This window comes from Saccoglossus kowalevskii, chromosome 5 (assembly GCF_978046115.1).
Source record: "Saccoglossus kowalevskii chromosome 5, keSacKowa6.1, whole genome shotgun sequence".
Taxonomy (NCBI): Eukaryota; Metazoa; Hemichordata; class Enteropneusta; family Harrimaniidae; genus Saccoglossus; species Saccoglossus kowalevskii.
Window position 1 is genome coordinate 10,960,322 of NC_140645.1, and position 17,990 is coordinate 10,978,311.

Sequence of the window (17,990 nt, forward strand, 5' to 3'; positions counted from 1 at the left end):
CGCCAGGGAAATTACTAGTTCCCTAGGGAGACTAGTACATCAACTAGTGCCCGGGGATGACGTCACTTATCACCTGATCGTGTGATTTCCAATATGTTGTCTGCTAGTTAGGTCGCTGATATCGATTGTCCGCCTCGAAAGACTGGACGATTTAGCTTCAGTTCAGAAAAAGAACTTGACACACTAGTGGAAACTAAAAATGCACCGAAGACGAAGGACGCAATCAGGTTTTCTAGAAGCGTCTTTACATCGTTTTGTGAAGAAATCGGGACACCGCTAGCAGACGTCGAGAAGAAGACGTCAGACTATGCACGTTCTATGCACGTTCCTCCGGCAATTCTACATGTAATGTGTTATAAACACATATTGCATGGCCTACTGGCTTAATAAAAACACTCAATTGAATGATGTGTTAGTGAATCGGTACAAGTTGTGTCGCAGCAGTTCACGCTGTGAAACTCAACACATGTGTCATAGTGGCTTTCATTTTGACAGTGTAAGCAGTGTGAGCCACAATAAAATACAATGTCAATATAATTGTCACTGTGCTTGCATGTTGTGTTTTACAGTTAGATCAACATCGATAGAGTCAATCTGAAATGAGGTGACACTCATTGAAAGTATCAGTTGTGTGCATCCATAACATATTTATGTCTTAACAGAGACCACCCAAGTGTAAGAGTGACATTGAGAGTCAGTGGGACCACATCGAAGATACACTCATAGTCACAAGGTTGATCACTGCCAGAGTCACATTGCAATTGCTACTGTGAGAGGGAAAATCAGATTTAATATGGAAACTAGACTTAGCAACACGTTGCAAGGTACAGTGTGTGCCTCATTGCCAGACACTTTGAGGTTCACTGAGAGAAACTCATTGACTGTCATATTATGAAACAAAAACAATGAGAGAACAACAAGGGTAACTTTGTGTACTGGGAGCTTGGTTACTGTGGTTACGATAAGGTAATTGTGTGGTCTGCAGAGAGAGCCACACATTGAAAGATATTAATATACCATACGAAGGCCAGAGGAAACATTCATTGGGGTTTAATATTTGATTCATAGTTAGCATTGTAACATACACCTATGAACACAATAAACGTTATAGTGTGAGCAAGGGTTACATACAATCCTAAGGGTTACCGAGATGACCACTGTTATAAGCATGTTAAGAACCACAGTGCCAGCCACAATGGATACTGTGAACACAGCGTATTGAACTTTCAGCGACAAGTAATGATTCTCACTAAGGGCCAGATCTATTACCTATTATTTACTTATTATGGCTACAGAGTGGCATACATCGAGGGTCATAGTGTGAATTATAGTGAAAGACACTGTTACAGTCACTGTAAAGCCACAGTGAAGATCGTGGTGAGGGTCTCGCTATTGTGTGTGTCATAGTTGCAAGAAAGTGAGGGTTATCCCTGCTTCTGGACTGAATATGTCATTTCCGACGTACTGTGTGTGTTCACGTTTTGCAAACATGTTGATCACGATCTAGTAATTTTAGTCACTAATTTAAATTTGTCTCCACATTTAATTATGCTGGTATATAACCATTAGAGATTAGAAAAATATATCACCGACAATTCAATGCATGATTGAAATGGAAAATTTATAATGCTATTTTGCTTATAAATTAGAAAACAATACACAATATTAAACTGCTCTTAGTAATTTCTGAGAAACAATATTTGCCAATTATAATAAAGCGTATATTTCATATTTTACTAACTATCAAATATGATTGATATGGTATTATAAATGATTATTGACACGGCAAAGCTGCTATGTTACACAAATACACACATCTCATGAATATGTATCTATAAACAAACTATATTATTACATTTCAGTCAGTACACCAAGTGCGGTGATCAAACTACATAACACACAACTGAATTTGTCACGCTTTAGTGAAGTAAGTTATATTATTTTTATTATGTTGTGCTTAATTACATTTGCCCCACATTTGGTGATATGTAGCTAATAACTGGGAATAACATTCAACCAGTCATAGAATAGGAAAGACCACACGCTACCAACAACAGTACGCTCAATTATTCACACACCGCGGGGATACCAATATCCAGCTCTGTTCTATGAAACTCGGCACAGGTAGAAAACTGTTGAAGTATGAACACGGTTTGGTTTAAATTTGTAATACTGCTTTTTTGCTAGTTGATGTGGTACTAAAAGCTTCCAAAACTTCAATGTCAGACGGTTTCTTTTCTGAATCTACTAAAAAAAATTCTTGTTCCAAACAGTACCAGTTTAGTAGATTTCTTGCTGTTTATTACAAAAGCACTTTTTCATTATTCCCCGTTTTCTAGTTCTAAGAATACGCATTTACTTTTGGAAACTGAAAGATGTATTAGTGAGTAAGCGAGCGAGATTGTTTTCGCATGAGCAGAGTGACTAGTATTTTTTTTTCCTCACAATGTAAGTTAATAAATTATGTGACCTTTACATCTGTTCATAACTACAATTATATCAATATACCGTCTACATAAAAAAACGGATAACCTAGAGATTACACACAGTATGTGGAGAATGTCTTTGATGAAATACGCCACGAATGTAGCAAGTTCAACTTTTTTGTGAATATTCTACAAACCCCATCGTGATTGTTTATTACATATGTTATGTAACTTTTGCACAGATGAACAATGGACCGATGATCAGTTCAGGAACTCCGAGCAGGATGTACACGGCGCATCTGAAACATGTGTGTGTGTCTGCTGTTAGAGTGGCCCATATAAATATCAAGAAATAGCTACATGGGTTTTGCTACTTGATACAAAAATATCTTGAAAACATAAAGAGCAAGTTTCATTTTGAAAGAACATCTTCCTTCTGAAACTACTTAATTGACGAGTAAATATGACATTTCCTACGTTACATAGTATAAGCATAAATAACGGCTTTGCCCTGGAATGTTCTGTATGTGTGTAGGTGCCAGACTACTCGTTGCCACATTCCCGGTAGCAACATTTTCGTTGTAATTGTGCATTTAATTTGTTTAAATATTCCCAAATTAATTAAAGAACAGCAATTTTTTAGTTGTGTAACTTTTTGTATTAGTGCAGTGTGTTGGGTTAAACTTGCCACCATTCCGTAGGCGCATCTTAGCATGTCGCGGATGCAGGTTTTCAGGGATTTTTGTTTTATTACTTCTGTACGGCTGTGCTACTTACGGTATTTTCAGAATAATCAGTGTCATTGTTGCAAGAAAGTGAGGGTTATCATTGCTGCTGGACTGAATATGTCATTTCCATCGTAGTGATTGTGTTCACGTTTTGCAAACATGTTGATCACGATCTAGTAATTTTAGTCACTAATTGAAATTTGTCTCCACTTTTAATATTGCTGGTATATAACCATTAGAGATTAGCAAAATATATCACCCACATTTCAATGCAGGATTGAAATGGAAAATTCACAATGCTATTTTGTTCATAAATTAGAATAAATTACATTACACAATATAAAATTGCTCTTAGTAATTTCTGAAAAACAATATTTGCCAAATAAAATAAAGCGTATATTTAATATTTTACTAACTATCAAATATGATTGATATGATATTATAAATGTGTAGTGACACGGCAAAGCTGTACGTCACGAAAATGTAGATATAAACAGGCTATATTATAACATTTCAGTCAGTACACCGAGTGTGGTTATCAAACTACAGAACACACTACTGAATTTGTCAAGCTATTGTGAAAAGGTTAGTAGACATCTGTTTCAGTTATGATATTTTTTATTATGTTTATTAGCTTTGCTCCACGTTACGTGATATAATAACTGACAAATACAGTTGCTATTAAAACCAGTCGTTCTGACTACTTAAATTTGTTAAGCTTGGTTGGTTTGGTTTACACCATTTGGCCTCTTACAAAAGTGCAGAAGAGGAAAAAGTCGTACATGCTACCAACAAAGTGTATGTTTTAAAGTAGTTTCACACGCTACGAGTCTTCCAGTAGCATGGCTGTGCTGTGACTCATCACTGGTAGACAAACTGTTTGAAAGAATATACATACGGCAGTTTGGTTTATTATTGTAATATTATTTTTGACAATTTTGACAAGTTGAACTATTTTTAAATCCACACACTGTGTTCTCTCTGTCTCAAGGGAATGAACTGGGTCCCTTAAGGTGATGAGTGATAATTGTTTTTGATATACACAGAAATTGGCATTATCATTCGTCTGTTTGTGACATGATACTTTTGAAATTGTACCCACAATGCACCTGCTACATGTATGTTTGGTCTGAAACATATATCAGACCTCGTGATTGTTTCTAATATGCTAACCACAACATTCATAAATTCGCCTGATTAAAAAAATTAATTACAGGAACAATGCATTTTTTATTCCACTTTGCAAGGATGTACTATTCCGCAAATTGTCCCGACTCGTCTTTTGTGATTGATATGATAGATGTATTTATAATAAATATGTCACCCCATCTTGACATGTCCAATTACGTACCTTTAAATAATTTGTATTATATTTTAACATATTCTGTGTTTGTTTTCTCTTTAAGAACTGGTTCTAGTCATGACAAAAACTGTGATACTGCTGTTGATTTGTCTTGTTGCCTTAAATATGGCTATTTGTGGTGAAGTCCGGGGCATGTCCCCATCAGAGTTGCTGTCTGAAACTCAATCCAATATCGAACAAGCAGATGAAAATAACGGTGACAGTGGCGCAGAAAAAAGATGTTGTGGTTGAAAATAGCGAAATCAGAGGATAAAATGAAAAATATTGATAATCCGTATGAAACAATCTGTAATGTTTCTTGTTATTTTTTTTTAATCATGAGTTTGTTTGAGGTCAATTTCGAACGCGACAGCTCCTAGATTTTTGTAATACACACAAACTACTTCACATGAGAATTGTGACTATTTGGTAATCATAAACTATAGTGAGACTATACTGAGTTCGCAGAGTGGCGAGTAATAACGTAACATTGAAATAAGGTCACCAATTATTCTTTAACCAGTCATTTAAACAATCATAGAAATAGAAATGAGTAGATGACCCATTAATTAATCAATGTTTCCAATTTGAACTCTTGGTGAGGGGGGGAGCGTATCTACGGATGTTACTTATACCTTGAACCCAATTTAATTGATTCATAGTCTCACACTGTACAACCTGTGAAGTGATGCTGGTTGAATAAAGTGGTATCTTTTTGATACCTATGTTAAGACTTTCCATTTAGCATTTTTTTCCCATGGCAACTAACATGTTATTTAATTCAATCACGTGTACTATCGAAGGTGGCTATTCCACTCGCACTGATTACGTATCATATTGAAATACCCACAGAGTTTCAACCCACAACGATCAGCTGTCAGCTGTGAATGGTAATTTTGTGTTGCGAGAGATTCATCATCAAATGATTCAGTACAAGTGGATTGTTTTGGAACTTCATTTTATCACTTGCTGTGTCAATCATCGTGACCACAAGTGCCTTCCACTTTGGTTCACATATCGACTGATTGTACTTTTCCCTCCCACAGTGTCCCACTGTGCCAACATGCCCCTCTCAGAGGAACAGAACGTAGTCCCCAACATTTTGGCTCACAGATGCTCTCATTCTAAACCTATATTATTGTAACTCAAACTGTCAAACTTTTAATATGTAAAATACAGCAACCCTTATAATGTACTCCATGGTGGCATGCATTTGAATCCTTACCATGTCATTGTGATTCACATTGGTTTTCATAGATATCCTCACAGATTCTCTCATCACCCTTTGTCCCACATTGTGTTGCATATAGTAGCCTGCACAATATTGTGGCTTGCACTGTCCCCTTTTTCAGTCCCTCTCGGTAGTCTCCTCGGTGACCCTCGCAGTTTATAATATTGGGAGTCACACTTAATATGTTGTGCTGGTCTTGTGATCCCAACGCCAACATGTATGGTGAAATCCTTGAGAATATGGAGGTTGTCCATATTCATCGATAAACAAGTAATTACGCAGCAGATGTAAGTGTTGAAAAAGGATTGCAAACTCATTAAAATAATAGGACAGTGAATTAGAGAATGCATGAGTATAAAATCACCAATTGCCATTTTTTCCTGAATATCTTGAAAATATTTCACTATTTTTTTCTCATCTGATGTTTACTCATTGATAATGGATTGCCTATAAATGATTTGGATGGAATGTCATGTCTTAAACATCAATAACGCATTACTTAAACAATAACGTTCATTATTGTTATTAGTAAGTAGCTTTGCCAATACCTGTGAATTTTACCAATTTTAAAACGAAAAATGAAGCGAAGATGGAGACGAAGTTTGGTAGGGCCCGGGAATATGAATACAATATACACATACGCACACCAAAACATTCGGACGCGATTACACAGCAGTTGCATGCATAGAATAAAACCAAGAAAGGTTTGACTTACGATATTATTTATCTCGTCAGAACAAATAAATCTCAACATAGTTATAAGAACGAACGCATGTACAAGGAAGCAAAAGAATAGGATAGAAAATCAAGCTAATGCACAGGGCAAAACTCGTCGGCTGATTAATGTAACAGCTGACCGACTTAAAAATATGCCGGCAGTTGTAGTTGTTATATTCAAGAAAACAAACAAAAACAAAAACAAACAAAATTAATATATAAGTTTTGAAATCGAACAAGCAAATCGGTAAAAAGAATTAGGTTAAAATTTAGTCTTAGACTTAAAGTGGAATGAGAAGTTGCACTACCGTGAATATTAATGTTGACAGGGGCTTGGAAAGTGCAGTTGACGAACATACTTGAGGTTCACTTTGAGAAACACAGTGACTGTCAAATTGTGAAACAAAAACAATTAGAGACATTATAAGAGTAACTTTGTGTGATGGGAGCTTGGTTAATGTGAGTGTCACGATGGGGGAATTGTGTGGTCCGCAGGTAGAGCCACAATGTGAAAGATACACTATGATATACACTATATACACTGTGATGGCCAGATGAAGACATTTATTGTGGTTAATAGTTTGATTCAGAGTATATATCCCTGTGACATACACCTAGGGACACAATAAACATTATATTGTGAACAAGTGTTACATACAATCCTAAGGGTTACCAAGATGATCACTGTTATAAGCATATTAAGAACCACTGTGTCAGCCACAATGGGTACTGTGGACACAATGTATTGAACTTTCAGAGACAAATATTGATTCTCTCTAAGAGCCACATCTATTACCTCTCATTCACCTATTATTGTCAGAGAGAGGCATACAGCGAAGGTCATAACGCGAATCATAGTAAAAGACTGTTACATGGCGAAAGCCTGGATATTGTGAGGGTGATAGGGCCTGAACAGAATATGAAGATGTAAATTCAGTCATACATAACGGCTATGTCACGAAAATACACACATCTAATGAATATGTAGATATAAACAGGCTATATTATTACATTTCAGTCAGTACAACCAGTGCGGTCATCGTACTACAGAAAACACAAGTGAATTTGTCAAGCTATTGTGAAGTGAGTAGATATCTGTTTCAGTTATTTTTTGTCATTATGATTTGCTTAATTGCATTTGCCCCACAATTAGTGATATGCAGATCATAACTGGCAATACAAAAATATTCAACTAGTTATAAAATAGGAAAGAGCACACGCGCTACCAACGTAACAGTATGCTATGTATATTGGACAGTCTCCTTTCTTCTGAAACAGCTCGATTGGCGAAACTTCTTATCGACACTAAAATTTGTTCTGAGAATATGTTTTGATGATACTTCTATAAATTGACACATCAGTAATTCACAACAGTCAATTTTGGGGACTGTGTTGACAATCATCACATAATCGAAGTGAAATAAATCACTCTACATAAGACACAGGATTAGGGTAGAAAACGAGGGTACTGAGCAACAAATCTGGAATACACAGGAACTGCTGATGCTTTTCGACCTTTGAAAAGGCTCACAATGAGTCCCTGGAGGTAAAGGGTATCCCTCATCACCTATTTTGAAACTAAATCCACTTATCTGGATTCAATATTGAATGTTTGCAGGAAGATCCAGAAACTGTAATAATCGCTCTGTGTGATGACTCTGTCACCAAATGTGAAGCTCCATTCTGTACCTAATTAGTTAGTAGATACAGTTAAATAACGCACGAAATAATATTACAAGCGTTAACAAACAGTCGACGTTAGGATGTCATAACTTCAAGAATAGGCTCAATCAAATAACGTTTCCAGTATGTCATAAAACATTTAGTTTATTTCTATATTTCATGAACATTTTCCCAACCATTACACACAAAATACGTACTATTTCCACTAAAATAATATTTGGTAATTTGGTGTTCGACTATTCGCTACGAACACGATAAATAATGTTTACGTAAGAGTGTGCTACTGGTGTGTCCGAAATTCGAATGCGTTGTGTCATTCCCCGTCTAGTTTATAGTCATACAAGAATACAACCGCGCACACATTTTCCAACTCGTGGGTACACTGCTAAAGATAACTTACGTTATTACTTACACGTTACCTTTTTCTTTATTTACTCAATACGTTTCAAATAGAGGGAACAATAAAATATAGATATAATGGCACAGTGTCCACTTGGTGTGCATATTTATTACGTATATTATTCTAATAAGTACTATAGTACTAGTATCTAGTTACCTGTAGAAACCAGGGCGTCTAACTAGTAAACTACATTAAATTTACATTATTCCATACATATTTCACCGATCCAGCACTTTTGCATATCTCCCTTGATTTTAGCATATTCTGTGTTTTTTTCACTCTAGACATGGTAAAATCTCGAATATTGTTGTTCGTTTGACTGGTTGTCATGGTTAGTTTGAGCGAAGTTCGGGCCGTGATGTCGTACGAGTTGCCATCTGACATTCAACTTTACAATGCACAACAAACAGAGGAGAATAACTGGACCAGTGACCTGGAAAAAAAGAGCTTGTCCTCGCATGTGTTGAAATTAGCGACATGTGAACGATACGAATACATAATATAAGTAATCAAATATACAACTAATGATATATTTTTTGTAATTTTCACAATTTGTTTTACGTTATAGGAGTTATTTACATTGCAAACACCATCTATAAATTATCATGATTTGAAAGGAAAAGTAAGAAATATACCGAAAACACAAAGTGGAAATTATGTATTATTATGTCGAATTGACATCCTCCAATATTGATAAGCCAGGCGAACTAAATAGGCAATAGATGTGCTATTTTTTACAGTCACAAATATTGTTTGAAACCTGTAAACTATAGAAAAAATATATTCTTAGGGAGTCTTGCATATTAAAATGTAAAATCTAGTTATATAAAGGAAACAATATTATTCACTAAAATAGGCTGGAGGGTGATGTTGAGGTGACTTAAATCAGATTGTCATATAATGAAGCCATTTTCGCAATCGAGAAATCGACCCTCATTCTCAGACGAAAACCGACTGATGGCGCTTAATTCGAAACTCGTTAGTGAAGGGTCTTTGACCTCTCAGTCATTCCTAACTTTTGCAACGTGTGTCAATGTGATAGACAAATGCTGGATAAAGTGCTACCATGTTTGGTGTTCGGGGCAGTAGCATTATGTTATGCATTGCATGGCAGTTGGTAAAACATGAATGGAAGTTTTTTTACATTTGTGTGTTTTATGTAAGACACCCATCAAAAGAACTTTTGATTTAGCTGGCACATAGAAGCCAACAGAGTATAAAATTCAACCACGTATACTGTCATACGATATTGAGGACCAAACAACTTCCAATCAAGCGTAAGCAAAATTGATAAGTAAACGGTTCACTGAATAAGGGATTCCATATATCAATATGAGTAGTCGATTCACGAAATAATCTTCTACATAGTTGATCATCCGGCCATGTCGTTATTTGCCGCCAGCTTGAATATTGAGTAACGACTTTCTCTTTAAGATCTTGACTTAGCATCTCGAAGACGGGAGCCTATTTTGATTCTCAAATTCGTCTTATCTACTGCAAGTTCTAGCACATTGGAATAAGATGAGAAATATTTACACCATATGCAGAAAAAGAAAGACATTATATTGTATTAGATTAATTTTGATAGAAGAATTATTTGTAAAATACATCATATCAATACATCTAGAGCTGAAATTGTATGATTTTGCCCCTGATTCTGCCTCTTATGAGTAAAGAAATATATTTAGCCAGTAGATTGGTACCCATTGTGATATCAATGTTTTGTTGAAGAAATGGTCATCCAAAACCTTCAAATATGCTGTAAATCAAATACTCAAACATACTAATGTTGTTTCTGTGTAGATATAAGTAACAAATTTTATTTTAATACAACGTACGTGTATCGTGTTGAAACTTTTTGTTTGAAACGCTTGAAGTGTGATATCTTTCACAATTAATTTGTATATAATGCACAAGTGTTGGAACATACATGCAACCAGCGAGATGTAGTCTTTATGATGGGGTTATAATTAAATGTCTCATGGTTACCGGTAGCATGGTTGGTTGGGCACTCCCATGTATTACATGTGATACAACGAAACACTGGTCATAGTAATAAACCATCATCAAGTAACAAATAGTCTGTGTCAGCTGTAATTGCAGGCAAAGGATTGACCCAATATGTTACCCAATAGCAATTATTATTATTATTATTATTATTGTTCTCAATTTCAGACGATGCCCATATGTAACTGAACTCCGCTTAAAACGCCTTAATCCAATGTCTGTACAGGCCATGCAACATTTAATTTCTCTGATGTACACAACAATGCATTGGTCGATGAGTTTACGCGCAAAACATTACAATTGTTTGTATAAACCTTGTGAAAGTATACAAATAGCTAAACGCGTTCTTTGATTATAAGCCTAACCCAAAAGTCGATGACAGTTATTGTAGAATACATTTAAATTTTTGAGCAACGACGTTTTAATGAATACCGCATTTGAAATCAAAAACGTTATACCAGAAAGTATTTAACATTCTAACTGCAGTTAGTCTGCAGTCTCCCCAAAAGTAGATCTGCCTTGATGCAGAGCAAAGTTTGTTGGTATTCCCTGTCCATGTCACAAAAATAGACAATTAGAGCATCAATGTAGTTTAAATTTCGGTTGTTCATATAAATATTGAATAACATAGGAGACATTACCCCGCCTTGTCGAAGTAAACTATTATATTGAAAGAGTGCGCAAGTGTGTTTTCCATGAACACATTGGTATAATTAATTAAAAGCCGAAATAAATACACCGGTATGTCACGTTAAGCTAGTTTATTAAAAAGAAACCAATAAGCAGAACATGTCGGTATAGTCTTTCTTTCTGAAACCGAAATTATTTAAAGACAAGTAAATATAGTCATTTAGCAAGAAGAATATGTTCCAAAATTAATTAAAACAGGTGTAATTATCATTAAGTGATATAAGTCATTGCTAGTCCCCTGACCAGTCACATTGTAAAGAAGAACTTCGATTATGTTTTTTTGGAAATATTCCATAGTTCAGAATTGCAGAAAAACAAAAATGAAACATGAACAGGTGCGACTAAAGAACAGGGCTAACGAATTTCAGGAGTGTTAGCCAGTACGTACATAACCCTCAGGGCCGTCACTGTGAAACTCAATTGCTCACTCATAGTGATTGTTGGTCCCTTTGACGCAATCAAACACATATATTCATGGAGGTTCAACTTCAGGGATATATTGTCTTTAATGCATATTTCCATTACGTTTGTACACATGAAACAATTTCCAAGCACCTCCAAGCAAGCGACAAACATCTGCTTATGCTGGTGGCAGATATGACCATGAACTTTAGTTGTACTAGGAAAGAAAATAATGAAACATTTCCCATCATCAAAATACAGATTACTGACGAGATGCTTTTGCTAAGGTAAATGTAACTATTTTTAAAAAACATACCTAATTACATGGCTGTTTATAAATTATACATGAAACTAGTCAATCTACTGCACAAACTTTCAGTAATATGAAATACCTTGCCACATAAACATATGCAAATGATCACCCAAGAAAACGGTATGGGCCGAGCTAGCATGTCACATGTTTGAAACAATCAAGAAATAAAATACACAATACAGTCAACTTTTCTCTCAAAATGCCATAGCAAATATTGGTAAATAATGAATCTGTACATACCAACGTGTTCTACTTGACACGCGACCTGTTCATTCCAGAAAACAATGGCTGACTGTAAAAGGTCAGATCAAACAAACGAAACTTGCAAGCCGCCAAAGAGGGCCCTATATAGCAAACGTACAACGGGAAATTTGGCCTCAACAGTGACATTTAAAGTGACATACATGATGTTTGCTACAGTGGATGTCATTGGGAAATTGAACACATCATTCACAATAGTATGCGAAGTAATCCATGTGATGTCTGTTATTGTGAGGAGGACATGAGAATAGGGTTTCACCCTTACCTCAATCCTAACCAGTGTAAAATTTAGGGCGCGTTTCATGGAAACAGAAAACGATATTAGGAAACTCATTTTATTACTCGCCACTGCGTTTCATGTACTCGCGAGCTAAAACAACAATTCAGGCATTTTATATCCTTGGTAGGATCGGCCACAGCAAAAAAATTTTGTGGGATTGGTGCTGATTGGTTCGTAGTCCTATGAGCTGTGATTGATTTAAAAAAGAAAAGCCTTGAAATAGCGTTTGCAATCGGTACTTGTGCTAGTTTTCCGAGATGTTAAGCATGTAAAAATAAAAATAATTGAATAAAAACAATAACAATAAAAGTACTGAATCACAATTAAATACTACTGAATCAATAATACGAACGAATATCACAGTATTAATTAGGGAAATAATAGTGGATTATTGTCCTTCTGGTCAACACTCATAGTGGCTGTCACTGTGCAACTGAATACGGCATTACAGTGGCTTTCAAACTAACCATTTTATAAGACTGAGACTTGCAAGTAGCCCAGAATGTGGCTCACAGTATACAAAATTGTGGTTCGAAATGTGTCTATTAATGCACCTCTCATAGTAATCAAAATAGAGACCCTCATCATGAGTCTCTTATTGGTTAATGAATGTCTCATAATGTGTCCCGAAATGAATCTTTTATATATCTCAAATAACCCCCCCCCCAGTTTTCCCAACTTGTCCAACACAGCGGCTCTTATATTGACTTTCAAAATCCTTCTTTATGACTCACGTTGGGATGAAATAAATCAATATACGCAAATATGACATTCAACTTATTCATTCCAATCCAAATATCACATGACAAGTAACTATTGACTGCGAACAAACAAAAACAGTAATTCAGCAAATTGCTGTACATAATTCATACAGTAAATACAACATACAATATACTACATTACAGTAGATATTCATGAAGAGCAAATCTGACATAATCACAGAAGTCACTGAATTAAGAAAGCATTCACGTGTAACATGTCAACAAGAATGAATAAACATGCTGTAAATAGCCAATCAATTATACACAATTATATGATGTAGTGTCCACTACATATGTTATTGCATCATATTCTATAGGCACTTGTATCGAGCAGCATGGAAAGTCTCAGCACATATAAAACACAGCAAATTGCAAGAAATAGATTGACCCAGCAGCCAACACAATTTAGTGGCTTTCAATTTCTCAGAATTGGAAGTGCTCGATGGCAGTAATGAAGACAAATTTACAGAGCTTTACACATAACTTTCTCTGTCGGCTATCATTCTGAAGTCATTGACCCCTGACCTTGGCTTACCCAAACCTGCCACTAGAGGCGATGTTTGCTCAACAGGTTAACTTAACAATTACCATACATATGCATATTGTATAATAAAGTACACACTGAATGTTTTGTGACGAGTAAACATAACAAACATAAATAACAAAAATAAATAAATCTACATTTTGGACATAACAGTTGGCGTGTTGACTTATACATTGAAGGGAACACCGAGAAACATACATTATGAATTAGATCTAAAAGTTGTAAGACACAGCTGATTTGAATCCGACATTGTTGCACACACTAAAAAATAAAAAGTTAGTATATTCTTGGTAAATATGAATTCTTTATTACGGTTAATACACCAAACACTATATCTAAATAATCCAATGGGAAAATAACAATAAAGGTGTTAAATTATGCATAAGTAAGACTAAAATGCATAGCTAAGAATGCAGGACACATTGGTCACACAGATGAAGTGGCGGTAACTTGAAAAAAAAATGAAAATAGAAACACAGTCAGAAGCTTTGTAAGTTATATTACATTTAAAGCATAACGACATTTTGCTTCAAGGTACTCTTGGGAAAGAAAGCACGCCTGAGAGCATGTAGTCCAATGAAATATATAAGCACTTTAAAACGTTGATGTTAGCAATGTGACTGCACGCCTTGAATGCTTTAGCGAAGATGATATTTACATGAGTAATAGAAATAAGATTATGAGTGAAGGTAATGCCAAGCAATTCACCAGATTAACCATTCAAGTAATACTTGCACTTTTTATTGGCGAAGCACTCAGTTTAGTCGCACATTTAGATAAAATAGTTGCAGATGTGTTGTCTGGACGAGACACTGTTGATGTTCTGGTATGGCACATACATGGTATATTGACACGAAAATCCTTTATTGGGTAGAAGTTATCCAACTACAGTTAGGTAAAACGTAACAGTGTCTGCCACAATGATAAACTGCAAAGATTGATATGAGGATTTTACCAGACTACAGTTAGGGACATGTTAAAAATCACAGTGTCTACCAAAATGATAAACAGTAGAGATCTTCATGTGGATCAATATAACTGACAAATTGAGTAAACAGTGTGAGGTAACGTAAAGGTCACTGTAAAGACAACTTTAGGGACAAATTCACAGTGAGGTCCCCATCATGAGACCCATCTATTACTCTGAGTATTACAGTGAGACAAGGATTGAGGTTCATAGTGTGGGTCTCATTGTGACATTGTCATAGCCAGAAGGAGGGACATGATGAGTGTCACCATGCACAACATTGTGATGATCACGATGACGATCACTGTAAAGGGCACACTCAGGTGGTTAGGAGGGGTGTGATAGAAATTTTGGATGTTTGCAAACAATTGCTCACCAAATCAAATCGGTCTTGTCGTAAATATATAATGGTCTGGTCATTTAAAATGAAATAAGGAGATTTTCATTTGAATACGTGCCCTTTAATACTTTGATGGATACCACAGAAGGGAAAATTAAGACACATTATCTGTCACAATGATAGAGTGAGAGATACATTGTCCTACAGTTAGTAATATTGTGATGAGCACTATGAAAACCTCTGTGAGATACATACTAAAGTTCTTAATATGTGTCTTAATGAGAGACACTGAGGGTCAGCTCGACAGGAACTACAATTTTCCCCAGAATATAAAAATATAACATCTCTCATACTGTGTTTTTATTGTTTGTATATCGCAATCGAGTAATGTTAGGTAATGTTTTATTTGTCTCCACAATAAATAATGCTGGTACAGAACCATTTATATTACCCAAAATGCAATGCAATATTTGAAAGACAAAATAGGTTAGTTACCTTTCAAATCATTTATAAAACAGTTATGAAGTATGAGATTGTTTGCTAGTGATTTTTGAGAAACAATTTTTGCCACATGTAATAAAGATTATTATTCTATATTTTAGTTACTAACTATTAAACATGCTTTTTATATTCTAGTTAATAAATTCTGTACACATATCTCATGAATATGAAAATATAAACAGAATATAAGATAATTTTAGAGTGCGATTATCATACTATGGAAAACATAATTGAATGATGGGTTAGTGAATCGGTTGCATCACAGTAGCTTCTGATGTGAAACTCAACACATCTGTCATAGAGGCAGTCATGTTGACACTCACAGTGAGAGCCACAATCAAACACAATGTAAATGGGATTGACACTGTGGTTGATTGTTGCGTTTTACAGTTAGTGCAACATAGAGAAACATTGCGAGAGTCACTATGAAATGATGTGACTAGTAGTAGTATTTGTGTGTCTCTATGACATACACTTTTTGTATGGACCAACACGAGATACACTCATAGTCACAAGAATGGCTACTGTCAGGGTCACATTGCAATTGCCACTGTGTGATACAAAAAGAGATCCGATATGGAAACTTAGCAACATGTTGAAAGGTACAGAGTGTAGCCAGTCAATTTATGGTTTGACCCATCACAAATTGCAACAGAAATAATTTCTTCACAATACATTCCGGGGAGGTGCCTAGATTGACATACTAAAAGTCTAGGAAAATCTAGGCTTCCAAAATATATCTGGTGCATTTTTACAACATGGAAAATATAACTATTAGGACATATCTTTAATTCTAGATGACATTATTTTTGATATTGAAGTTGCTGCGATATGGTTTGGTGTGTGTGAATGTATGTGATTGTGAAACATTTGATTGAACAATAATCCCATTTGCATAAATCCAATATGGCCGTCAAAATAGTATCATTTAAATGTGCAACCTCGGGCGGCCCCTCGGAGTCTGTTCCTCGTAATGACTCCATGAGCCACGCCGTGGGGTGAGGGGGGACATCGATCCTAGCGACCTGATGACTGTCACTTCCGGGATCCAGAATCCTGCATTCGGCATTGCTTTGGATCCCGCCGAGTGCTGGACGTAGGGGAGAACGCACAGACGGTGTTGATGGGCGGACCTTGGTCCCCCACGGGATAGAGGCCTAAGTCCTTAGGGTAGGTAAATGTTATGCTCAACCTTTTCCGCTGGACCAAGTGCTACCCAATCAAGCGGTGTTTGAGACCGGAGGCAGGAGAGTCTGGAGTCAGATCTTGCTCCCCGCTCAAATCTTTCGGTTCCTCCCCGACCCCGGTACCACGTTTTTTTTTGGCTTCGGTCAAAGGGGGTGGCCACGTTCATGGAATATTTCGACCGGTTAGTCGGAAACAATCCTCGCACTGAGAGCAGAGTGGCGACCCTCAACCTTCGAGTTGTGGCCAGCCTACTGGAATGAATAGTTTTGCGCCGCCAGCACTCTGAAGTATCAATGGCGGAACACACCAGGCTCCTAGACCAGCAGACACAGCCATTGGTGAGACACCACACGGCTAAGCGGGATATCCTGCAGTGTCATCTGGCTCTGGCAGGGGCTGCCTCTGTACAGCGGAATGCGGTTTTGACTGTTTTCACTGGGCGCACCACCGCCTCAGTTACGCAGGCTGGATCTCCCCCACCCTCTTCTTTTTTGAGGATGGAAGGAGTAGTCTCGGTGCTTTGGGATCCCACTGACCGACGCGAGCCAATTTTGCTGGGAAAACGTAACAACCAAAGTTGGCACTCACTGGCCAGAAGTAGCCTAGAGGCAAGTGTCCTGGCTCTTCCGGGGGAGGGAAGAGTGGCGATGCGCCCCCAGGAAGAAGGGACCAGGAGGTGCCCACCGCCCCCTCTTCCTCAGGGGTCGCCTACCCAGCTCGCAGCGGAAGCAGGTTTGATGCTTTTGCTTGTGGCAAGGGGGATGGGCATATATCGGCGGTAGCCGGAAAATATTGACTTCTACAGGCCTCGCGGGGTCTCACCTCGTCGGAGGAGAGATAACCCCGATGTGGAACCGCCGAATCCACACATCTCTGTCGCACTGACTGTGCTGGTGTATTCCGGTTCAAAGGCAGCACGTAACCAATCCATGGACTCTCCAGGTGGCGATACACGGTTACATGATCCCGCTGCAATCTCCATCCCCCTGGCTCAGCCCCTGTTTGGGGTACTACCAGGGAACCCCCGAAAAGCGGGAGCAATCCAAGAGAAGGTAGATAGTTTGCTTACAAAGGGCGCTATACACAGGACAGGGGGCCCGGCGTTAAGTTCGGGCTTCTACTTGCAAGTATTGGTGGTTCCAAAGACTAAAACTGAGACTACAGGTGGCTGTGCCCCGTTCTGGACTTAAGCAGATTAAATCAGTATGA

The 17,990-nt window shown here is 37.1% G+C and overlaps 1 long non-coding RNA gene across 1 annotated transcript; it reads left to right on the forward strand.

Annotated features, from left to right (window-relative positions):
• Positions 1 to 3,669: 3,669 nt before the first annotated feature.
• LOC146745481 (uncharacterized) lies at positions 3,670 to 4,802 on the forward strand. The gene is made up of 2 exons (XR_014929485.1): positions 3,670 to 3,739; positions 4,561 to 4,802. It is a non-coding gene; the product is annotated as an uncharacterized LOC146745481 (long non-coding RNA).
• The last annotated feature ends 13,188 nt before the right edge of the window (positions 4,803 to 17,990 follow it).